At 36.3% G+C, this 27,656-nt stretch overlaps 1 long non-coding RNA gene across 2 annotated transcripts in view; it reads right to left on the reverse strand.

The window, feature by feature from the left end:
• LOC133539117 (uncharacterized) overlaps positions 1-24,048 on the reverse strand; it is a 43,069-nt gene extending 19,021 nt beyond the window's left edge. Inside the window, exon 1 of one of the 2 annotated variants that reach the window (XR_009803190.1) lies at positions 23,911-24,048. This is a non-coding gene — a long non-coding RNA (uncharacterized LOC133539117). The remainder of the gene's footprint in view (positions 1-23,910) is intronic. The other variant, XR_009803189.1, reaches the window with a different exon arrangement.
• Between the last annotated feature and the right edge of the window lie 3,608 nt (positions 24,049-27,656).

The following is a 27,656-nucleotide window of genomic DNA, read 5'->3' on the forward strand; positions in this document are numbered from 1 at the left end:
TCTCTTTAAATTGGAGCACAAATTGTCGTCTCACGTGATAATTCAAAAGTAAACGCGGCCTTGCTGGGAATTTTCAGAGGGGGCGAAAATAAACGTCCCGGAAGGTTCTAAGAGGCCCATGGTGGTCCGCCCAGGTTTTTAATTAACAAGGTCCCCCATGATGTAACTGTATTAATTAACACATTATTGTGTTAGCTTCTTGTAAAAATGCAAGACCCATGACTGGTCCTGAATTTTTAATACTATCTTTTTATTTTCTAATTCTCTATTATGAGCAGATGGATTTTGCAAGCTTTTCTTTTTTCCAGTTATGGAATTTTGCCCATTGTTCACAATCATTATGAAAGACATTGTTATGATCCGCTGCCCGGATCATATTATGATTTAGATTTTTGAGTCTTTTTGTGTTTTCTGTTGGTTTTGGACTCCTTCGGTTCCTGTTTGTGCACCTCTCAGTTGATTTCCATAGTTACTCATTATTTTCACCTGACGCCTGTTCCTAACGTGCACCTGTTTTGTGATTACTGTCATTATTTAAGCCTGCCTTCTCCAGTCAGTCAGTCTTGCTTACTACTTTGTTTTTATACAAGTGACGACTTGTGTTTTGCTGCTAGCTACCTGCTAGCTTCCACGCTAGGCTATTTGTTTTCTTGCTCCCATGCTAGCTCTTTTGGTTTTGTCAAAGTCTGTTTTATTGCTTAAATAAATAATTTCCTACCTGCACGCTGTGTCCGAAGCCCGTCTGCATCCCTGGGAGAACAAAATCCACACCACAATGCGACCAGGTCGTTAGAGACATGATTATGTAATACTGGGCAATATATCGATATACTGGATATGTCGCGGGTTTGTCTCTGTGCGATATAGAAAATGCCTATATCGTTGTATTCGAGTATATGTTTTCACGCAGTTGCTTTTAGCTGCTGACATTACACTGCATGAGTTTCCCACTCTTTCTTTTCTCTCCTTCTCACAGAGACTTAAAGCAATCGCACCTTCTTACATACGTCAGGTTTGCAACGTCACACGCTCCTGTGGGGCAGAGAGGTAGCGACATGGTAACGTTAGCTGTGATGCTAACGGTGCGGTGCGGGTGGTAATACGAGAAAAAGAAGGTGCGACACTGGTAACAAGTGAAGAAAAAAATATTTCCCAAGAAAAACAGCACAAAACCATCGTCAAGCGGGAATATGTTGAACAATTACGCGGCAAAAGCGTTGCTACAAAAAGTCGCAGCACTGCTAATGTAGCATCATTTGAAAAGTCACCCGCTAGAGAATGAGGAGTGCTTGAAACTCTGCATGTCAAAATCTCCATTCGGTGCCAGACCAACAAAATGCCGAGGCAAAAATTCCCACATCAACACCGTATGAATAAAATGGTCAACAACGAAAGGAGATAACCTACCACATACTGAAAGACATACACTATTTAATTTCCTATTATGCAGCTCATTTCTATTTGACACTTATTGAAATACCTTGTGTGACATCATGCACAAAAGTGCATTTTATTTGTTTTAAACTATTGTAGAGGCGTTCTGTACAAAAAGTGCACTTTAATTTAGTGTTGTTTTGATATGTCATCTTAGTGACATCATGCACAAAAGTGCCCTAATAGCTTGTTTTAAAATGTCTCTGACAATCTTGCACTTTCTGTTTTGGAAATGACAAGAATGTTTGTGCCACTGCTTAATAACTGTTTAATAAATACGGCTTTGGTAAATTTATTTAGTTGGGATTTCTCTCGCTGCATGAAAGTTTAAAATAAGCATATTATAAAAAAGGTATGAACAATATAATCATCATACTGCTGTGATTATATGCATCAAGTGTTTTTATTCAAGGCTAAGGCAAAATATTGAGATATATATCGTGTATCGTGACATGAACTAAAAATATCGAGATATTAATAAAAGGCCATATTGCCCAGCCCTATGACGATGGATGTATTATTTTTTAAATGCATTCTTACTTGTAAATACAACTTTAGAGCTGATGGGAGGTCCACTATTACGCCCATAAAACCCAATAAAAAACATCCAAAAACAACAACATTACTTCATTTACATGTCGTGACTTGAATATCAACTAAGTATTAGTGATATTGTTATTATAAGCGCTTACACAGACAGACTAGCGTGTGTTGATGACTTCAACTGGTCAGCTGCTTTCTCGCTTCCTTGCTCGTGGAAGTTTATTGCAGATCATAAATCATGCCTCCCACCGGGATCGTAGATGGATTAGGATGTAATCCGACAATTTGATACACTTTGACAGCCAATTTAGACCAGGAATAAAACAACGCAAAAAGAGGCTTGGTTCCACCCTTCTTTTTTTCCGCGAGGATTATGAGTCATTGTTCATCTCAAATGGAATATAACAAGATTCCAGCAGTCGGCATCTTAATGACAGCAGACCTTGTACAGTAGGTGGTGTTTTATTATGTTTGTTGGCTCTCATTAAGTCTGCAGTGAGTAATAATTAGTTCTGTTATTTAAAAAAAGCGAATGTCATGATGCATTTTTTTAAATCAATACGCCGCGTATTCCTGATAAATCAACAAAATACGTAAATATTAAATGGTATTTTAAATGTGGAATTACGTACATACTTACATCATGTATATAAAACATTAATGTAGGTGTTAAGATGTTTTTTTAAAGGCCTTATAGGCAGAATAGACCGGCTCTTACTGGCTCCATTGTATGCAGACTTTTGGTCACATTTATTTACTGTTTAGAATGTGTAAACAAACATGTGTTCTTGTCTTGCATAAGGATTGTGAATGATAGGCATAATATAATATTTTAAGTATAATCACAAAAATATATTTTAGATGAACATGACAACTACAGTAATATTTTGGGCCATTTTTTGTTCATATAATTCCATTTTAAAATCATCAATCGATCAATCAATCTTTATTTATATAGCCCTAAATCACAAATGTCTCAAAGGGCTGCACAAACCACAACGACATCCTCGGTAGGGCCTACATAAGGGCAAGGAAAAACTCACCCCAGTGGGACATCAAGGACTGACTATGAGAAACCTTGGAGAGGACCGCCACAAATAAATGAATGTGTGGGAAACCCTGGGATCTAACATGATATTGTGATACACTCAGCAAAAAATGTATTTTCATACAAATACAGATACTTGTAAAAGTCCCAAATGTGTATGGTTCAATCAAATAAACTGGGAAATTTGTTAAAAAGTTAAAAAACAAACAAAAATAACCACAATATTACATATACTCTGCCCTATTGCTACATTTACTATTTGCTGATGGGAATAAACAGGACAAGAAATGTACAGTATTTGTCGTTTGGTTTATAAAGAGGATATTGTATTTTATGTTATGGCTAAAATGTACGATTTATTATAACTATGAAGATATAAAATAATATAACTATAAAGATATAAAATAATATGTATATATAAATAATTCTGAAATAGATTCACATCCTAAACGCAAAGTATAAATTGACTAAACCATTTTACGAAAGGATTTTTTAAAACTTACTGGCTGTGCATATTCTGTCAAGAGGAGCTTTTGTAACATATAACCTGTTGTGAAAAGATTTTATGATCATTTATACAAATATAATGTGAGAATTGGTTTAAATCGAGAGACGTGTTGAATCTACAATCGATCCTGAATCAAATCGTCACCCCAAGAATCTCAATAGAATTGAATCGTGAGTGTTTGTTTATACAGTGGGAAGGGCATTCATTTGTCGCGGTTTACCCGACACATGAAACATGACAAATTGGGGGCGGGGGGATATACTATCCACTTTAGCCACCAGATGGCAGTAGAGTGTTGAATATCTTAACATGTGTTTTGTGTCAGATTTGACTATAACCAAAGCGTCAGTTACAATGTAGAGCAGAGATGCCCATTACGTCGATCGCGAGCTACCAGTCGATCGTGGAGGGTGTGTCAGTCGATCGCAAACCAAGCATTAAAAAAATAAACCTACAAATTTGTGATCATCAATATTTACTACGACGTCACTTTCGTCACTTGATTGACAATCACGGCACGGCTTCTGAGATGACGCTGGCTGCTGCCAGATCATTATTAAGAAAACATGACCGAGACGAGGGCGAGAAACACTTTTTATTTCAACACTCTCGCCCGTACCTGCTGTCCAAACCCTAAAGACAGACTGCACAGGTGCTGTCTTCAAAATAAAAGACCTGCTTCATCCTGCCTGCGCTAACAAAATAAGAATCTCAGAAAGTTAGTATGCACAAGTTAGCAAGCTACGGAGTTGGCCGTCAATGTAGTTCTTGCAAAATGTATAAAAAGGAGTATGGAAGCTGGACAAATAAGACGCCAAAAACTAACCACTTTCATGTGGTATTGGACAGAGAGGAGGACTTTTTTCTCCTCCATTCGAAAATGTGGACGTTATCAGCACTACTGTCTGATTCCAAACAATGCAAGTCATCAGAATCAGGTCATACACCAACTTATATTCTTGTCTTCATGAAAGAAAATAAATCTATATGTGTTAAACATGCTTGTGTTATCATTAAACACCTTTAACGTGTTAACAAAAACGTCTCTTTCATAAACAATTAAATATAAATTATAGATATGAATGAGGTAGATTCCTTCGACTCGGTCAATTGAAAAGTAGTTCGCCTGCAGAAAAAGTGTGGGCATGCCTGATGTAGAGTGACGATTTCTATCATTTTCAGCAGACTACATTGCGAAATAATTAAACTCCCTCTAATCAACTGATGCATCTCATAAAAATAGCACTAACACCTCTTCACAAATAGGGAAATCACAATCACATTCCTGCCTCAATATCATGACCTTCCTGTTGTTTATTTCCAATAGAACCCTCACTTGATTGGACTTTTACTGAAATGTTTCCCAACTGAAATAACCTCAACTGTATGTTTTTGCCAGTGTTTTGTTTGCATATTTGCGTCAGTCTGTTAGCAGTGTAACTGATTTCAGCAGGAAAAAAACAAGACAACAGTCCAGCTGTGACTATTGTCACAATGTTAACACAAAGAAATTAGATTTCTGTGACACATACGTACTTTATTTGGAGTTACTTATTTTCCATGGTGCTAGCATCCCAGTGCTCCTGCTGGTCAGGGTTCATATTCTGTGCATATTTGTCAGCAATTAGATTTTCTCCAATTTCATGTAAGAGAAGGAGCATACATAGGGACGGCGTGGCGCAGTGGGATAGTGGCCGTGCGCAACCCGAGGGTCCCTGGTTCAATCCCCACCTAGTATCAACCTTGTCACGTCCGTTGTGTCCTGAGCAAGACACTTCACCCTTGCTCCTGATGGGTGCTGGTTAGCGCCTTGATTGGCAGCTCCCTCCATCAGTGTGTGAATGTGTGTGTGAATGGGTAAATGTGGAAGTAGTGTCAAAGCGCTTTGAGTACCTTGAAGGTAGAACAGCGCTATACAAGTACAACCCATTTATTTATTTAATTCTTAAGCGACATATACCTAGGATTGGGGCCACATGAATCCTTTCCTACTGAAAGAGTCATATCCCATATGAATGCCAGATCAAATCGACTGTCCTGTACATAAATCTGATTGCAAAATATGAATTAAAAATTAGGGATGCACAGAATTAATCGGTAACCGAATATATTCGGCCGAATATGGCAAAAAAAGCCACATTCGGCCTTCGGTGGAATGAGTTAAAAACAAGGCCGAATAGTGGCGCGTGACGCAATTTTTTGACGCGGTGACGTTGGGATATGTTGTGTACCTGTATAAGTGTATGAGGTTACAAGCACACACTTATTGAGATTTACTTGAGCCTTCTGTTTACATTATTAGCCTGTTGTGTAGGCTACTTGTTTAAGTGTATGAGGTTACAAGCACACACTTAATTGAGATTTACTTGAGCCTTCTGTTTACATTATCAGCATATCTACTGTGGCTAAGCAGACTCTTGCCAAAAGGACAATAATTCATTTGTTGTGGGTTTATACACTTTAATGCACTTTATTTTTTTTTTTGGAATGTGTGTTTTGTTTGAAGGCCTAATATAAATGAAAAACTTTGTGCTTTTTTTGAAAAGCAAAGGCTACTGGAATATAAAAAAAATGTCAATATTCAATAAAAAAATTACTTTATTTGAAAAACATGTCTAAATATTTATTCTAGGCTATTTATGCAATATTAAAAACATTGTGAAAAACTGCATTCATTATTCGGTATTCGGCCAAGCGTTTAAATTTTCTTCGGCTTCGGCCACAAATTTTCATTTCGGTGCATCCCTATAAAAAATATGTATCAGTAAAGTCCTGTAGCCTAAATATTTCAGTCGAGGACATTGAAGAGATGTACCAATTCAGAACCATGATAATAAGAAATTATTGCATTCAGACTTTTGTGATTCTGGACCAAGTCCAGGTGGAATAAAGTGCTATTTGAGGAGTTTGTTGACACTTTGCAACCATGAAATATCATCTTGTTTTGTTTGTCAATGTGATACACACTAGCACCAACTACAGGACTGGCGTGGAACAGCACCACATGTTATAAGTACACGCATATTATGCCAAAACAAGCACGGATTCTCACTAGTTTGCAATGTAGGCCAGCCTGTCTTCATTTCTCTCCGTGCTTTTATTTTGGCGTGGACGCTGTCGGGTGTCCCTCGTCTGGCTTGCTACTCCGTCTGATAAGATACTGAGAGTTGAAGGAGGAGAGCATCTTGAAAGAGGCGAGGAGGACAAGACGCTTAGCGAGTTAGCATGGAGGTGCCTGTCAAGGTGTATTGTTTTACGTAAATAGTTGGCTGTAACCTGCCGTGTCAGCAGACAATGATGTCATCAGAGTAGTGTGTGTGTGGGTAAGAGGGCGGTGTCGTAATGCAACGTGACAAAAGTGACACTTTGATACACTTCCCGCCCAGGCAGCAGGTAAATGTCACTGATGAGACTACAAATATGTCAAAAGACGCTCGCTTTCCTCATGGAATACAGATTTAATTTTCTCTCTTGACTATCTTGTCACCTGTAAGAACTCCGCAGGTCTTAATCACTTTACAAGCTAAAGCTAGATAGATAAATGTACAATAAGTCATAAATATAATTAAGTCTGAGTCTGCTGATACACACAATGTGTATGTTAATAATAATGTATTGCATTGTTTTTGCAATTTAGACCACTGTTCTAAAACCCAAGGCCTGGGGGCTAAATCTGGCCCGCCACAATATTTGACGTGGCCCGCGAAAGCCTGGAAATAATATGCGTGAAAAAATGCTGAATCTTTTCTTACTAAATATATTTGTTTTTTCCCTTTTGACATTTAAAAAAATGTACAGCATACAATTGCATATCTTTTAAAATTCAATATTATCAACATTAAAATACTATATTATCATTTACTATGAAAATATATTTTTTTTAAATTAAGGATAAATACTGTGCTTAAATATCTGCTTGACTTATGATTTTAAAACTAATTAGCAATCAAATTGTAGACCGTAAAATTGACAATAGATTTTACGGATTCATTCCACCAACTGAGTTTTTTTTTACTGTAAAATCGTTGTTGGTACTGTTTTTTTCTATATACATTAAGACACTAAAACATTAAAAAAAAAAAAAAAACACATTAAAACAAGATTTTACAGTAAAAAAACAACAAAAAACTAGCAGTTCTGTGGCTGGAATTTTACCGCTAAAACAGTGGTATTGTTTTTTCATTCCATTCTATTTAATCAATTTTTTATATGCCGTAAAAAACAAACTGCTTTTACTGTAAAATTCTGGTGACTGACTTGCCAGTGTATAAAGTAAAATATATATACATTTTTTAGCAGCTTATGTAAAAAAATATATTGTTAATGTATTATATATATATGTATATATAAACTTAAATGTATATTCATAGATTACTCATTGTTAAAAGAGGCCCCTTGAGGGTAAACCTAACTGATGTGACTCTCAATGAAACCCAGTTTGACACCCCTTGTTTAGACCATCACAACCAAGCTGGCTTTCGATTTTATTTACTTATTTTTAATAAATGCTTTATTTGGTTGTTTCAATTTATTTATTTTTTTTTAACTATTTTTTTTAAATTTGGAATCAGGCTATTCATTGTATTGCCCTGTGTGTGTTTGCTTGTTAGCAAGATAACATAAAAATTATGGTACGAAAAAGAACACACAAATATGAGCAAAATAGGACATCTTTAAACACCTGTAATGCTGCACAACACTGACAACTTTCAGCATGTTATGCGGAATACATTTTGGAACAAATTGGGCAAAGAAGTCGAGAAAAGTCCAAATATGAGCCAATGTAAGTAGATGGCGTTTTCAAAATACATAGATGGTATATTTATCCTGAATTTAAACAAGTATTATTATATGATAACTCATATTCTGTATCTATTTGTTGAATATGCAATAGTTCTGCCAGTATATTCAAAAAGTGTTTTTACTATGAAGGTTAATTTGTGTTTTTATTGCGTAAAAATATTTTGTTTTACGCCTAATGAATTTTTTTGCATTTGAATTTTTTGAACTGCATTTTTTTTTTTTACATCAAATTATGCTGACAATTTCATTCAAACAAAAGTTGCTGGTGTTTAAAAATTCAGTGGATAAAAATTAATTGTTTAAACATTTTGCGTTTTAAAATTTGGTGTTGAAAGAATATTTATTTTTTACAAATAAGGTGTGTATAAATTAATTGTTAAAAAATTGTGTCTTTATGACTTAAAAACATTTTTTTACACCTAATTAATTTTTTTGCGTTTGAATTTTGTAAACTGCATTTTTTTTACATCAAATTATGCTGACAATTTTATTGAAAAAAAAAATAGCGTGTGTTTAAAAATACAGTGGATAAAAATTATTTGTTTAAACATTTCACGTTTTAAAATTTGGGGTTGAAAAAATATTTATTTTTTACAAATACAGTGTGTATAAATTAATTTTTAAAAAATTGTGTCTTTATGACTTAAAAACATTTTTTTAAACCTAATTAATTTTTTTGTGTTTGAATTTTGTGAACTGTATTTTTTTTACATCAAATTATGCTGACAGTTTTATTGGAAAAAAAATAGCGTGTGTTTAAAAATACAGTGGATAAAAATTATTTGTTTAAACATTTCACGTTTTAAAATTTGGGGTTGAAAAAATATGTACTTTTTACAAATACAGTGTGTATAAATTAATTGTTAAAAAATTCAATCTTTTAAAAAAAATTGTGTCTTTATGATTTAAAAACATTTTTACACCTAATTAATTTTTTTACGTTTGAATTTTGTGAACTGCATTTTTTTTTACATCAAATTATGCTGACAATTTTGTTGAAAAAAAAAATCGTGTGTTTAAAAATACAGTGGATAAAAATTATTTGTTTAAACATTTCATGTTTTAAAATTTGGGGTTGAAAAAATATTTGTTTACAAATTAAGTGTATAAAAATTAATTGTTAAAAAATTCAGTGTTTTAAAAATGTTGTGTCTTTATTACGTAAACACATTTTTTTAAACTAATGAATTTTTTTGCGTTTGAGTTTTGTGAATTGCTTTTTTTTTTTTTTACATCAAATTATGCTGACAATTTTGTTGAAAAAAATTGCGTGTGTTTAAAAATTCAGTGGATAAAAATTGTTTAAACATTTCGCTTTATAAAATTTGGGGTTGAAAAAATATTTATTGTTTACAAGTGTATAAAAATTAATTGTTAAGAAATTCAGTTTTTTAAAAATTGTGTCTTTATTAGGAAAAACATTTTTTTAAAGCTAATGAATTTTTTTGCGTTTGAATTTTGTGAACTGCATTTTTTTTTTTACATCAAATTATGCTGACAATTTTATTGGGAAAAAATTGCGTGTGTTTGAAACTACAGTGGATAAAAATGAATTGTTTAAACATTTCACGTTTTAAAATTTAGGGTTGAAAAAATATTTATTGTGTACAAATTAAGTGTATAAAAATTAATTGTTAAAAATTTCAGTGTTTTAAAAAAAGTTGTGTCTTTATTACGTAAAAACATTTATTTTTACACCTAATTAATTTTTTTGCGTTTGAATTTTGTGAACTGCATTTTCTTTTACATCTAATTATGCTGAACATTTCATTGAAAAAAAATTGCGTATGTTTAGAAATACAGTGGATAGAAATTTATTGTTGAAACATTTCGCGTTTTAGAATTTGGGATTGAAAAAATATTTATTGTTTACAAATTAAGTGTATGAAAAAATAATTGTTAAAAAATTCAGTGTTTTAAAAAAATGAGGGTCTTTATTACGTAAAAACATTTTTTCACACCTAATGAATTTTTTTGCGTTTGAATTTTGTGAACTGCATTTATTTTCACATTAAATTATGCTGACAATTTCATTGAAAAAAGATTGTGTGTGTTTAAAAATACTTTGGATAAAAATGAATTGTTTAAACATTTCGCGTTTTAAAATTTGGGGTTGAAAAACATATTTGATAACAAATTTCGTGTATAAAAAATTCATTGTTAAAAAATTCTGTTTTTAAAACATGTGTCTTTATTACGTAAAAACATTTTTTCACACCTAATGAATTTTTTTGCGTTTGAATTTTGTGAACTGTATTTTTTTTCTTACATCAAATTATGCTGAAAATTTTATTGAAAAATAATTGCGTGTATTTAGAAATACAGTGGTTAAAAATTAATTGTTTAAACATTTCGTGTTTTAAAATTTGGTGTTGAAAAAATATTTATTGTTTACAAATTAAGTGTATAAAAATTAATTGATAAAAAATTCAGTGTTTTAAAATTTGGAGTTTAAAATTCAGTGTAAAATATTTTTTTTTTTTTTAGTTCAATATAAGAATTCAGTATTTTAAAATTCAGTGGAAAAAAAATCAGTGTTTACATATTTAGTGTTTTAAAATTCATTGTTTAAAAATGTGGTGTTTTAAAAATTCAATGAAAAAGAATTCAGGAAAAAAATATTTACAGATTCAGTGTATAAAAATTGTTTGAAAATTCAGTGTATAAAAAATCAATGTTTAATAATTCAGTGTATAAAAATTCAGTTTTTAATTTCAGTGTAAAAATTGCAAAAACAAAATCAGTGTGCAAAATTCAAACGCAAAAAATGTTGTTACATAAATTCAATGTAAAAAAAAAATAAAAAATTCGTAATAGAGACACAAATTAACCTCCATAATTTACAGTTGGGAAATGTACGAGTTGATCCAAATTAAAATTATAACGTCCTTTTGCTTACCTTTTTAAAGACACAAACATCTTTAATATTGGATTGTTTAGATTGCGCAGCTGTACTTAACTTTAAAGTGTGTGTGCCATTTGAAAAGAAAAGTGTGTGTCATGACGGCCCTGATCCTCGGTGCGGTGACAACAGCGATTAATAATGGAGGGCAGACGTCGCCGGCATCTTGATGTGAAATTTTCATGAAAGTTCTCCAATGTGATTAAAGCGCGTTGTCTTTGTCGAGTCTTTTAACCGCGCTCCCCCGGCGAGTGGCAACAGATCATGCTTGACACGCCACGTCACGTCACGCACAGTCAAGACGCGTGTCACACACAAACTCACTCTCGGAAGCAACTTGGAGTACACTCTAACACATTTACTCTCTTTATTCGTCTTTGTTACTCAACTGCAGAGAGTACTGGGTGAAACAGCCAGGCTATAATCCGTTTCAAAAAAATAAATCTGTTTATAGCAGTGATTCTTTAAACCAGTGTTTTTCAACCACTGTGCCACGGCACACTAGTGTACCGTGAGATACAGTCTGGTGTGCCGTTGGAGATCATGTATTTTACCTATTTGGGTTAAAAATATTTTTTGCAAACCAGTAATTATAATCCGAAAATAACGTGCCGTTGTTGAGTTTCTGTGCTGTCTAGAGCTTGGCAGAGTAACCGTGTAATACTCTTCCATATCAGTAGGTGGCAGCCAGTAGTTAGTTGCTTTGTAGATGTCAGAAACAGCGGGAGGCAGGGTGAAGGTAAAGAAAATAAACAATAGGTGAGTCCCCCTAAGAAAAGGCATCAAAGCTTAGGGAAGGCTATGCAGAATAAAACTAAAACTGAACTGGCTACAAAGTAGACAAAAACAGAATGCTGGACGACAGCAAAGACTTACTAACAATCAACTATGTCCCCACAAAGAAGGATAAAAACAACGGAAATATTCTTGATTGCTAAAACAAAGTAGATGTGGGAAAATTTGCTCAAAGGAAGACATGATACTGCTACAGGAAATTACCACAAAAAGAGAAAAAACACCAAAATTGGAGCACAAGACAAGAACTAAAACACTACACAGGAAAACAGCAAAAAACTCCAAATAAGTCACGGCGTATAATAATAATAATAATAATGGATTAGATTTATATCACGCTTTTCTATTGTTAGATACTCAAAGCGCTCACAGAGAAGTGGGAACCCATCATTCATTCACACCTGGTGGTGGTAAGCTACATCAGTAGCCACAGCTGCCCTGGGGTAGACTGACGGAAACGTGGCTGCCAGTTTGCGCCTACGGCCCCTCCGACCACCACCAATCATTCATTCATCATTCATTCACCAGTGTGAGCGGCACCGGGGGCAAAGGGTGAAGTGTCCTGCCCAAGGACAAAACGGCAGCGATTTGTTTGGATGTCAATAGGTGGGAAGCAAACCTGCAACCCTCAGGTTTCTGGCACGGCCGCTCTACCCACTACGCCATGTGGTGACAGTACACTTACTTTGAGGCAAGAGCTACATTGATGCATGCTTTCTTATGGTTTAAAGTCATTTCCAACAATTGTGACAACTTTTTACTGTCAACTGAGTTTAGTTTTTTAATGATTTCTGCTGGTGGTGTGCATCCGGATTTTTTCGACGCAAAAATGTGCCTTGGCTCAAAAAACGTTAAAAAACACTGCTTCAAACTATGGTACGCCAAAGATTTGAGTCATTATTTAGGTGCAGCGTTTTAGTTCCCTATATTCAAACACAGTGTCACTGTTCAAACTGTGTGTAATGTTAAAGTGGCCATATGAAATATACCTGTTAAATTAAACATCTGCCATGTTTTTGATGAATACTTAGGCTTACTTTGCTACTGTATTTTAATGTTGGTACTTGGTAAAAAATCACTGGTTTGATTGATTTTTAACTTGTGTTTTAAAAAGCTTTCACAATTATATATATAGATTGTGTTATGTGTCAAACCGATAGAAATCCATAAACTGCTCACGAGAAATGTTTACCCGATTTTGAGCAAACTCAAGTCAATATTCTGACATTTTTCTTTGAATTCCACCCAAAAAGTCAGCTTTACAGCTGCCACGTCGGTTGAGGGCAAATATGTTGACCAATGACACTGTGGTCTACGACAAAGTGCTACCACCTGTTGCTTGTTTTGGCTCTGTGAGAAGACGTTACTTTGGGGTGTGGCGTTCATTTGTTCAAAACTTAAATTTTTTTTTTCTCTTCTCTGCTTTAAATTGTAAATTATTATTTATTTAATGCTAACTTAAATAAGCAGCGGTTTGATGGCGCTAACAAAAAGAAAAATAAACAATATACAAATAAATATTTAATTCCCATTGCATCACACTTTTTTTAGGGGTAATTTTGCCCATTGTTTAAAATGATGAGAGCCAAGAAGACAAAAGGTTTTTGTTTTTTTCGCTTTCTGACATGTAAAAATGGTCTCGTTCTAGGTGGCTGGCAATGCAGCTAATGGTAGACAATCAATTGTACCTCTAAATCACTTTAAATATAGCCAAACAGCGTATGTACTGTAATTGTACCAACAAAAAAACTAAATAATTTTACTGTAAAAATTACAGTACATTTTTTTAATTGTATTGTAATTCACTATAAAAACAATGACAGTAGATTTTACAGTAAAAAAAAACTGGCAGCTCAGTTGCCCGAATTTTACCATTAACAGTGGTATCGTTTTTTCCCCCAAAGACAGTAATGTACTGTTGAAAAAAGAAAAAGAAAAAAGACAATAGATTTTCCAGTAAAAAAATGGCAGCTTAGTGGTCACAGTTGTACCATAAATACAACAGTGGTATTGCTTTTCTCCATTTAAAGTAATGTACTGTTGAAAAAAAAAAAAAAAAAGAACAGTTGATTTTCCAGTAAAAAAAATGGCAGCTTAGTGGTCACAATTTTACCATAAATACAACAGTGGTATTGTTGTTTTCCATTTAAAGTAATGTACCGTAAAAAAAAAAAAAGACATTAGATTTTACAGTAAAGAAATCGTAAAACAGTGGCCAGAATTTTTTCATAAATTTAACAGTGGCTTCGTTTTTTACATTTACAGTAATGTATTGTTAAAAAAACAAAAAACAGCTCAGTGGCCAGAATTTTTCAATAAATATAACAGTGGTATTGTTTTTTACATTTACAGTTATACAACAAAAAAAGACATTAGATTTTACGGTAAAAAAAAATAGCACGTTAGTGGCCAGAATTTTTCCATAAGTTTTAACAGTGGTTTCGTTTTTCCATTTACAGTAATGTATCATTAAAAAAAAAAGACATTAGATTTTACAGTAAAAGAAATAGCAGGTCACTGGCCAGATTTTTTCCATAAATATACTAGTGGAATTGTTTTTTCCCATTTACAGTAATGTACTGTAAAAAAAAAGTTTACAGTAGATTTTACAGCGAAAAAAGGCAGCTCAGTGGCCAGAATTTTACCTTAAATATAACTTCGGTATCGTTTTTTCCATTTAAAGTAATGTACTATAGAAAATAAAATGACAGTAGATTTTACAGTAAAACAATTGTCAGCTCAGTGGCCAGAATTTTTACAATAAATATAACAGTGATAGTTTTTTTCCATTTACAGTAATGGACCAAAAAAAAAAAAGACATTCAATTTTACAATAAAAAAATAGCAGGTCGGTGGCCAGATTTTTTTCCATAAATTTAACAGTGGTTTCTTTTTTACATTTACAGTCAGGGTTTCCCGCAGCACTTTGTTAAGGCGGCCGCCTTAACAACAAAGAGCCACCGCCTAAATTCTTTAAAAAAATAATAAATAGATAAATACATTTTTGTTTTTGTCCTGTCTAGCTTCTCAGGCAAAACATATAGTTGATGTAGATGGCCATATCGACTGTTCAGTTTACTTTACAAAATAGAAGCGTAGGATACTTATCTTGTTGCCTTATTTGAATTTGACTTACTTACAGTAAGTCATTAATTTGAAGTAGTCCTTTATATAAAAAAAAAAAAAAAGACAGTGGATTTTACATTTAAAAAATGGCAGCTCAGTGGCCAGAATTTTACCAAACGTTTAACAGTGGTATCTTTTTTTTCATTCACTGTAATGTACAGTACTGTGAAAATAACATTAGTTCTCCCGGTAAAAACTGAAAAGCTAGTTGCCAGAACTTTGCCATAAAAATGACAGTGGTATAACTGTTCCATTTGCACTACAGTAATGCACTGTAAAAAACAATGAACAGTCGATTTTATGGTAACAATCTGGCAGCTCAGTGGCCAGAATTAGACCGTAAATACAACAGTGGTACTGCTCTTCCATTTACTGTAATGCACTGTGAAAACGACTATTGACTCTTCTGCAAAAACTTAAAAAGTCAGTGGCCGGAACTTTACAGTAAAAAAACCAACAAAAACAAAAAAAACCCAGTGGTACTGTTTTTCCGTTTACAGTAATGCACTGTCAAAACAACTGTAGATTTGATGGTAAGAAAATGGCAGCTCAGTCACAAAAATGCTACTGTACAAAAAACAGTGAGCGTTTTACAGTAAATTGCACAGATTTTTTTTCAGTATGAAAATATAACATCAGGAGACATTTTATTGAGAAACCTCCCACTTTCAGAGCACATTGAAAATGTTTATTTTAAAAGTGAAAGGCTATTTTCTCAGCTTTTCTGTTGTACTAATGTGAAGTGAAGTGAAGTGAATTATATTTATATAGCGCTTTTCTCTAGTGACTCAAAGCGCTTTACATAGTGAAACCCAATATCTAAGTTACATTTAAACCAGTGTGGGTGGCACTGGGAGCAGGTGGGTAAAGTGTCTTGCCCAAGGACACAACGGCAGTGACTAGGATGGCGGAAGCGGGAATCGAACCTGCAACCCTCAAGTTGCTGGCACGGCCACTCTACCAACCGAGCCACCGCCTAAATTCTTTAAAAAATAAATAAATAAATACATTTATTTTGTGCACTTTTTTGATCCTGGTGTCAGATATAAAATAAGGTACTTTAAAGGGGAAAGCATGAATACATGCTATCTTTATACACCATATTGTTTGCATATTTTTTTCCTATTGCTGACTGCTGCAAATATTTAAAACAATTTATTTTTATGGTGCGTCCATTTAGAAGGCATCCAGAGTAACAATGAACAGTTGTTTGAGCAAGTAATTGAGGATTTTATACCAACTAAAAATGGACCCAGATGGGACAAAAGTTGTCCATCCTTTGCTCTATGGAACAATCCAGTCAAGGCTGAGGTGAACAAAGTTGACTTGCAGGGTTCCCTGCTGTGTTCTCCTGTGAAAAAGTGATGTATATTTCAAAAGGTTTGGATCCCATTTTCTATTTCCCCCCACATCCGCTTGTCAAGACTCCCCTTTTCTACTTTGGTGATGGGAGATAAATGCATTTGCAGCTTATTTATAACCCGTGACGCGTTTAAAAGCTGCTGCTGTCACGGGGACGCCGCTCGGTTCACTTTCGGCTGCTATAGGTGCAAATGTCTGGAGAAAAAAAAAAAAAAAAAAAGTCCAAGTGCTGGCGTAGTGAGAACTCAAAAATCTGTGAGTCACTTAAGTGTTTTCCTTAGTGAAATAGATCAGCGCTCGAATTTCACTTGCGACCGCCCTCGTCATTTGCCGTAATGCCCCAAAAATTTGACCAACATTTGCGGCAAGAACGTGCCGTGACCACCCTTGACTTTTTACTTGTTAATGGACTAGAGATGTAACAGTAAACGGTATAATGATAATGTGCGACAGTTAGTAATACCGTTTAATTTTTTAATTGTCATTTGTTAATGCATTTTCGGCCACAGTAAGTCAGGCACATTCACACTAGCGGTGTTTTGCTTGATAATCATGGCAGACCAACGACAGCGACTTTGCTGCGGAGGTTTCCCCTCAGAGTAAACGAAGCCAAGCGCTTTGTTTAACGTCATTTTCCCTCGCATCTTGGCGTGTTTAAGTTAAAGGCCTACTGAAAGCCACTACTAGCGACCATGCAGTCTGATAGTTTATAAATCAATGATGAAATATTAACATTGCAACACATGTCAATACAGCCGGGTTAGTTTGCTAAATTGCAATTTCAAATTTCGCGCCGAAATATCCAACTTAAACGTTGCGGTATGATGACGCGTGCACGTGACATCACGCATTGTAGAGGACATTTTGTTCCAGCACCGTTACCAGCTATAAGTCGGCGGTTTTCATCGCATAATTACACAGTATTCTGGACATCTGTGTTGCTGAATCTTTTGCAATTTGTTCAATGAATAATGGAGACGTCAAAAAAGAAAGCTGTAGGTGGGAAGCGGTGTATTGCGGCCGCCTTTAGCAACCCAAACACAGCCGGTATTCATTGTTTACATTCTCGAAAGATGACAGTGAAACTTTACTATGGAACATAGCGGTCAAGCGAACACGGTTGGATTGGACCACACACACAATGTACAGTGTATTATGCAGCGATCATTTCGAAAGATCGTGTTTCGAAGAGGGTCCCTTGCGAAGGGCAGAGATGGGCATCGCCACCACCCGTCGACTAGTGCTAAAGAAAGGTGCGGGGCCGACCTTCAAGTTATAAACGGTAAATGGGTTGTATCGCACTTTTCTACCTTCAAGGTACTCAAACGCTTTGACACTACTTCCACATACACCTATTCACACACACATTCACACACTGATGGAGGGAGCTGCCATGCAAGGCGCTAACCAGCACCCATTAGGAGCAAGGGTCAAGTGTCTTGCTCAGGACACAACGGACGTGACGAGGTTGGTACTAGGTGGGGATTGAACCAGGGACCCTCGGGTTGCGCACGGCCACTCTCCCAACTGCGCCACGCCATCCCTAAGGACGTACAGGTACGACCATATAATCTCACTAATAACTAGTAACACAATAAGCAGATAAGGGATTTTCCAGATTTATCCTAGTAAATTTGTCTAATAACATCTAGATTGCTCCCACTGTATAGTCTTTTTTTTTCTTTTCTAGTCCTTCACTCTCACTTTCTTCATACACAAATCTTTCATCCTCGCTCAAATTAATAGGAAAATCGTCGCTTTCTCGGTCCGAATCGCTCTCGCTGCTGGTGGCCATGATTGTAAACAATGTTCAGATGTGACGAGCTCCACAACCCGTGACGTCACGCGCACATCGTCTGCTACTTCCGGTACAGGCAAGGCTTTTTTATCAGCACCAAAAGTTGCAAACTTTATCGTCGATGTTTTCTACTAAATCCTTTCAGCAAAAATATGGCAATATAGCAAAATTTTCAAGTATGACACATAGAATGGACCTGCTATCCCCGTTTGAAAAAGAAAATCTCATTTCAGTAGGCCTTTAGAGAGCGCACCGCTGTGTTTAGATGGAGACAGGTGTGGACAATATTGGAGACACTTGTCCCACATAAAAAGAGAAAGAAGAAAACTATTTGATGTTTTGCAGCAGGCGATGTGTCGTGAACGTTGTCACGACTTAATAATATCTTTACTTTGTTTACTGGGATGCTAACTCATCCTTTATTTAATTGCAAACTGCATCAGTTTAAATAACATCAATACTGGCTCAAATGTTTAGTCGCAAACTGAACGCAAACTGTGAAGATTAGTTTTTTGCGGGGGTTGGTCAACCTATTGGACTGAAACACTTGAGAGGCATTGGAGAAGAACAAAGCTTGATTATTGGACTTCATCTTCATTAGTCAAACTGCTCTGGGTTTTATTTTGATATCAAAATGTTACTTGTGTTTTTTTCATGTCACTTCAAAATCATTCATGTGACACATCATTATTGTTAATGTTTTATTGTGTATAGTTTATTACTATATGACATATTTGTGCTTAAACTCTTAATAGAACTGTCCCGATACAGCATCTACATGTACATATGGATGTACATCACTTAAAAAAATTTGAATAAAAAAAAAAAAAAAAAAAACGACTCTACCAAAATGTAAAAATACAGATAAAGGCATCATCTAATGACAAAAAGCTGACAAGTTGATGTTATTAAAGAATTAAAAAAAAACACCTAATAATTGTCTGTAAATATATGGATAAAGTTAATCTATGGTCTATTTTTTATTAAACATTACAAATGAGATGATGGTATTACTTTCACACCCCAATATTGCTTTACCTAAAAATCATCAATCATGTTTTCAATATTGATAATAATAATCTTAATTATTATTTTGGCCATAATTGGAAGTCCTAGATCTTAGACATGAACGCTATTTCCATCATCTTCCGCTTATCAGAGGTCGGGTCGCGGGGGCAACAGCCTAAGCAGGGAAACCCAGACTTCCCTCTCCCCAGCCACTTCGTCTAGCTCTTCCCGGGGGATCCCGAGGCGTTCCCAGGCCAGCCAGGAGACATAGTCTTCCCAACGTGTCCTGGGTCTTCCCCGTGGCCTCCTACCGGTTGGACGTGCCCTAAACACCTCCCTAGGGAGGCGTTCGGGTGGCATCCTGACCAGATGCCCGAACCACCTCATCTGGCTCCTCTCCATGTGGAGGAGCAGCGGCTTTACTTTGAGTTCCTCCTGGATGACAGAGCTTCTCACCCTATCTCTAAGGGAGAGACCCGCCACACGGCGGAGGAAACTCATTTGGGCCGCTTGTACCCGTGATCTTATCCTTTCGGTCATGACCCAAAGCTCATGACCATAGGTGAGGATGGGAACGTAGATCGACCGGTAAATTGAGAGCTTTGCCTTCCGGCTCAGCTCCTTCTTCACCACAACGGACCGGTACAACGTCCGCATTACTGAAGACGCCGCACCGATCCGCCTGTCGATCTCACCATCCACTCTTCCCTCACTCGTGAACAAGACTCCTAGGTACTTGAACTCCTCCACTTGGGGCAGGGTCTCCTCCCCAACCCGGAGATGGCACTCCACCCTTTTCCGAGCGAGAACCATGGACTCGGACTTGGAGGTGCTGATTCTCATTCCGGTCGCTTCACCCTCGGCTGCGAACCGATCCAGCGAGAGCTGAAGATCCCGGTCAGATGAAGCCATCAGGACCACATCATCTGCAAAAAGCAGAGACCTAATCCTGCAGCCACCAAACCGGAACCCCTCAACGCCTTGACTGCGCCTAGAAATTCTGTCCATAAAAGTTATGAACAGAATGGGTGACAAAGGACAGCCTTGGCGGAGTCCAACCCTCACTGGAAATGTGTTCGACTTACTGCCGGCAATGCGGACCAAGCTCTGGCACTGATCGTACAGGGAGCGGACCGCCACAATAAGACAGTCCGATACCCCATACCCTCTGAGCACTCCCCACAGGACTTCCCGAGGGACACGGTCGAATGCCTTCTCCAAGTCCACAAAGCACATGTAGACTGGTTGGGCAAACTCCCATGCACCCTCAAGAACCCTGCCGAGAGTATAGAGCTGGTCCACAGTTCCACGACCAGGACGAAAACCACACTGTTCCTCCTGAATTCGAGGTTCGACTATCCGGCGTAGCCTCCTCTCCAGTACACCTGAATAAACCTTACCGGGAAGGCTGAGGAGTGTGATCCCACGATAGTTGGAACACACAGAACACAGAACAAACCAAAAGTAGTGAAACAAAAATGAATATTATCTACAACAGTATCAATATTAGTTATATTATATACACACACATATATTATATATATATATATATATATATATATATATATATATATATATGGTTAAAATTGGAGGCATGAGAAATAAAGCAAATTAACCACAATTAAACTCCTGCAATCCACAAAAATGTCACTATATGTTTCTCCCTCTTTGCAGATTTAAAAATAAAAACTAATACTGTAACCCAGGGGTGTCCAAAGCAAGCGGGGGCCATTTTGATATTTTTCATTTTCAAAAGCAATACAATATATAGATTATTTTCTACCTTTCGGGCTCCCCTCAAGTTTGGTGCTGGGGATCCGGAATGGTCTCAGTCATAAAAATGTTAATAACAAAGCACATATATATATTTTTTTCTCCATTCCTCAAATCAACTTGAGATCGATAAAGTATGTTTTTATGTGTGTTGTTTAAGAAAACCATGTTTTTTAGGACAAAAACACAAAATATAAACATTTCCCCCGAAACCATGTTCAAAGTGGAATATTTGATGTGAAGTAATCGGAGTCCTAAATAGGTCAATAATTCACAACAACGTTGATTTTTGTTCTTTATCGTTTCTAGAGCAAGAATTGTTTATTAAAAAAATATATATCCCACTAAATATCTCAAGGATCTAAAGGGGAACCACTCATAAAAGTGTTAAAAATAACTACTAATTACTTTCAACGCTTATTATTTTTTTACGTTGTTTTTGTTTGTTTTATGCCCTTTTCTTCATTGCAAACTTTTTTTAATGGCAAAAATAAATCTTTTAAAATGGAATATTTGATGTGAATAAATTGGAGCCTTCAATGGATTAATAATTCTGAGCAACATTGATTTTGATTCATTATTATGTTTTGAGCAATGACAGTTTTAAAGAAGACACTTTGTTATAATTGCAAGTTTTTTTGTTACTTTCAATCCGTATGCTCTTTTATACTACTTCTTAATTTTTTAATTAATTTTTTATTTATATATATTTTGTTTAAATAGTATTTTTTAAATTTGCCGCGAACCGTTAAAAAATGTGCTGTGCGCTGCACTTTGGAAACCTCTACTCTAACCTCACTGTTTTTGCACTTGCCCCACTTTCCACAGATTGGATGACCACAGATGATTCGCTAGCTGTTCAAAGTCAGGACCCAGGGTGGACCAATCATCTGTGCATCAGTTGAGGACCTCTCTGCGGTGCTGACCTCTCTCCACTCAAGATGATCTCCTGCTGGCCCCACTATGGACTGGACTCTCACTATTATGTTAGATCCACTATGGTCTTGACTCTCACTATTATGTTAGATCCACTATGGAATGGACTCTCACACTATTATGTTAGATCCACTATGGACTGGACTCTCACACTATTATGTTAGATCCACTATGGAATGGACTCTCACACTATTATGTTAGATCCACTATGGACTGGACTCTCACTATTATGTTAGATCCACTAGGGACTGGACTCTCACTATTATGTTAGATCCACTATGGACTGGACTCTTACACTATTATGTTAGATCCAGTATGGACTAGACTCTTACACTATCATGTTAGATCCACAATGGACTGGACTCTCACATTATTATGTTAGATCCACTATGGACTGTACTCTCACACTATTATGTTAGATCCACTATGGACTGGACTCTCACACTATTATGTTAGATCCACTATGGACTGGACTCTCACACTATTATCTTAGATCCACTATGGACTGGACTCTCACACTACTTTGTTAGATCCACTATAGACTGGACTCTCACACTATTGTTAGATGCACTATGGACTGGACTCTCACACTATTACTGTATGTTGGATCCACTGTGGACTAGACTTTCACACTATTATGTTAGATGCACTATGGACTGGACTCTCACACTATTATGTTCGATCCACTATGGACTAGACTCTCACACTATCATGTTAGATCCACCATGGACTGGACTCTCACACTATTATGTTAGGTCTACTATGGACTGGACTCTTACACTATCATGTTAGATCCACTATGGACTGGACTCTCACACTATTATGTTCGATCCACTATGGACTAGACTCTCACACTATTATGTTAGATGCACTATGGACTGGACTCTCACACTATTATGTTAGATCCACTATGGACTAGACTCTCACACTATCATGTTAGATCCACCATGGACTGGACTCACACACGATTATGTTAGGTCTACTATGGACTGGACTCTCACACTATTATATTAGATCCACCATGGACTGGACTCTCACACTATTATGTTAGATCCACTATGGACTGGATTCTCACACTCTTATTTTAGATCCACTATGGACTGGACTCTCACACTATTATGTTAGATCCACTCTGGACTGGACTCTCACACTATTATGTTAGATCCACTATGGACTGGACTCTCATACTATTATGTTAGATCCACTATGGACTGGACTCTCACACTATTATGTTAGATCCACTATGGACTGGACTCTCACACTATTATGTTGGATCCACCATGGACTGGGGGGGTCCCCCACATCTGTGGTCCCCTCCAAGGTTTCTCATTGTAGCCCATTGGGTTGAGTTTTTCCTTACCCTGATGTGGGATCTGAGCGGAGGATGTTGTTGAGGCTTGTGCATACCTTTGATTTAGGGCTATATAAATAAACATTGATTGATTGATAAGTACTTTAATATCATGTCCAGGTGTTTGCCAGCCAGTTGAATTATACAAAAATATTTTTTCCAACTTCAAATGTATTTACTTTTGAAATAAAGTACTTCCTGTTTCAGCTGTCACATTTTATGTATTTATTTTTTTACTTTATTGAACTATGTACATAAAAACCAAGGCACTTTCATTTCCTGGGTCAAATCTGGACCCTGGGCCTTGAGTTTGACACATGTGTATTCGACTTAAATTAAAAAAAAAATCCTATACGATTAATTTAAATCCATCCATTTCCTACCGCTTGTCCCTATCATTATTTCTATTTTTTGTTTACCTTTGCCCAACTCTTACGCTAAAAGTTTTAGGGAAAATGACAGATGCATGATAGTTTTTGTCAAGCGTAAAAAAAACTGTAACCTTAATATTTTGGTCTCTCACCAACTTGGAGGGCTGTGGGTTAAAGGCGGGTTACAGTTGAGTTGTTTAGAAGATAGTTTTGTTGTCTTGACTCTTGACGCCATTTCTTCTCCTCTCCCGCTCTCCCAAGCTCCTCCCCGGTCCGTCCCCTATTCAGGCCCACGGAAACAATAGATAGGAAGGAAATGTGGGCCCGTATATAGTCAAATACACAACAAATGTATTACTTGAAAAATAACACGAATATGACTCAATAATATTTATGTAGGAATTCCTGCCTAACAAATAAATTTTCATACAAAAATAAGAAAAGCATCAAATGTTACTCAATCAATCATTTCTTGAACGCTCACAAGAAGAGCAATAAATCGGCTGTTGTGTCCACGCAGCTAAATTTCTCGTGGACTAAAACACTCATTTTATTTTATTTTTTATTTTTCTTGAACGGACCGCAACACTAACCCGCGAGAAAATATACGCTGTACTGAACATAACTTTTTTTTTTTTAAACAAAATCTCAAGTCTTTTAAATGGAGGTGCTCGTCCTCCTGTGAAGTGACCACCAGATGGCGCTCTAGCCCTTTAGATGTGCCCGCCCCGTGCATGATTTTTATATAATTTTTTTTACAACAAGGAAAGAAAACAAAAGCAAATGCAGATAGAGTGTTGGATAATAATAATTGTAAAAAAAAAAAGAAAAAAAAAAGACGCAAACTAAATCACTTCAAATGTTTTCAACAAATATATCACTTAAAGGGCTTTTGTACTCTAAATCAGTGGTTCTCAAACTTTTTTCAGTGATGTACCCCGCGTCAACATTCTTTTAATTCAAGTACCCCCTAATCAGAGCAAAGCATTTTTAGTTGAAAAAAGAAGAGGTAAAGAAGTAAAATAAAAACTCACCACCTGGTAGGTGAGAGGAGCAGTGAGCAGCAGCGGTGCAGCGCCCGGGAATCATTTATGGTGATTTAACCCCCAATTCCAACCCTTAATGCTGAGTGCCAAGCAGGGAGGTAATGGCTCCCACTTTTATAGTCTTTGATATGACTCGGCCGGGATTTAAACTCACGACCTACCGATCCGTAGTGGTCTTTCTTGAACTATTTGGAAAAAAAGATATAAAAATAACTAAAAACTTTTTGAAAAATAAACAATTTATTCAGTTATAAATAAAGATTTCTACACGTAGAAGTAATCATCAACTTAAAGTGCCCTCTTTGGGGATTGTAATAGAGATCCATCTGGATTCATCAACTTACTTCTAAACATTTCTTCACAAAAAAAGAAATCTTTAACATCAATATTTATGGAACATGTCCACAAAAAATCTAGCTGTCAACACCGAATATTGAATTGTTGCATTTATTTTCTGAGTTTATGGACTTACATTCATATTTTGTTGAAGTATTATTCAATAAATATATTTATAAAGGATTTTTGAATTGTTGCTATTTTTAGAATATTATTAAAAAATCTCACGTACCCCTTGGCATACCTTCAAGTACCCCCAGGGGTATGCGTACCCCCCTTTGAGAACCACTGCTTTAGATGTGCCCGCCCCGCGCATGATTTTTTTTTTTTTTTTTATAACAAGGAAATAAAACAAAAGCAAATACAGATAGAGTATTAAATATTAATAGTAAATAAAATAAACAAATAAAACTTTAAATGTTTTTGACAAATATATCAATTTAAGGCCTTTTGTATTATTAATCATTCTCCAAGATTTGATTGATAATTGTAACTCATTAAAACAATTAGAGCAGGCCTGTCCAAAGTGCAGCCCGAGGGCCATTTGTGGCCCCCAGCTAATTTGTTAATGGCCCCGGGCCCATTCTAAAAAAAACTATGATAAAAATTTAAAACATAAAAGAGTGTAATAAAAGAGTAAACAGTGACATGTAACAAGAAAACGTTGCAATGTTGACACTAGTAACACAAAGCTGCCATGTGGACTTTTATTGACCTGCTGAAGGCTCCAATTACTTCACTGAAACAATTTCACTTACAAGTATCAAAACACTAATTGGTATGTCAGACTTAGCCCTGTCTTGGTTTAACTCTTATCTTACTGATAGGATGCAGTGTGTCTCCTATAACAATGTGACCTCGGACTACGTTAAGGTAACGTGTGGAGTTCCCCAGGGTTCGGTCCTTGGCCCTGCACTCTTCAGCATCTACATGCTGCCGCTAGGTGACATCATACGCAAATACGGTATTAGCTTTCACTGTTATGCTGATGACACCCAACTCTACATGCCCCTAAAGCTGACCAACACGCCGGATTGTAGTCAGCTGGAGGCGTGTCTTAATGAAATTAAACAATGGATGTCCGCTAACTTTTTGCAACTCAACGCCAAAAAAACGGAAATGCTGATTATCGGTCCTGCTAGACACCGAACTCTATTTAATAATACAACTCTAACATTTGACAACCAAACAATTAAACAAGGCGACACGGTAAAGAATCTGGGTATTATCTTCGACCCAACTCTCTCCTTTGAGGCACACATTAAAAGCGTTACTAAAACGGCCTTCTTTCATCTCCGTAATATCGCTAAAATTCGCTCCATTCTGTCCACTAAAGACGCTGAGATCATTATCCATGCGTTTGTTACGTCTCGCCTCGACTATAACGTATTATTTTCGGGTCTCCCCATGTCTAGCATTAAAAGATTACAGTTGGTACAAAATGCGGCTGCTAGACTTTTGACAAGAACAAGAAAGTTTGATCACATTACGCCTGTACTGTATATACCTTTATATACATATATACATACATATATACCTATACTGTATATACCTTTATATACATATATACATACATATATACCTATACTGTATATACCTTTATATACATATATACATACATATATACCTATACTGTATATACCTTTATATACATATATACATACATATATACCTATACTGGCTCACCTGCACTGGCTTCCTGTGCACTTAAGATGTGACTTTAAGGTTTTACTACTTACGTATAAAATACTACACGGTCTAGCTCCATCCTATCTTGCCGATTGTATTGTACCATATGTCCCGGCAAGAAATCTGCGTTCAAAGGACTCCGGCTTGCTAGTGATTCCCAAAGCCCAAAAAAAGTCTGCGGGCTATAGAGCGTTTTCCGTTCGGGCTCCAGTACTCTGGAATGCCCTCCTGGTAAAAGTTTGAGATGCCACCTCAGTAGAAGCATTTAAGTCTCACCTTAAAACTCATTTGTATACTCTAGCCTTTAAATAGACTCCCTTTTTAGACCAGTTGATCTGCTGTTTCTTTTCTTTTTCTTCTATGTCCCACTCTACCCTGTGGAGGGGGTCCGGTCCGATCCGATGGCCATGTACTGCTTGCCTGTGTATCAGCTGGGGACATCTCTGCGCTGCTGATCCGCCTCCGCTTGGGATGGTTTCCTGCTGGCTCCGCTGTGAACGGGACTCTCGCTGCTGTGTTGGATCCGCTTTGGACTGGACTCTCGCGACTGTGTTGGATCCATTGTGGATTGAACTTTCACAGTATCATGTTAGACCCGCTCGACATCCATTGCTTTCCTCCTCTCCAAGGTTCTCATAGTCATCATTGTCACCGATGTCCCACTGGGTGTGAGTTTTCCTTGCCCTTATGTGGGCCTACCGAGGATGTCGTGGTGGTTTGTGCAGCCCTTTGAGACACTAGTGATTTAGGGCTATATAAGTAAACATTGATTGATTGATTGAAGTATTTTGGGGGGATACTATTGCATATTTTGTGCAAAACAAAGT

Source organism: Nerophis ophidion, linkage group LG20 (assembly GCF_033978795.1).
Source record: "Nerophis ophidion isolate RoL-2023_Sa linkage group LG20, RoL_Noph_v1.0, whole genome shotgun sequence".
In the NCBI taxonomy this organism is placed as follows: domain Eukaryota; kingdom Metazoa; phylum Chordata; class Actinopteri; order Syngnathiformes; family Syngnathidae; genus Nerophis; species Nerophis ophidion.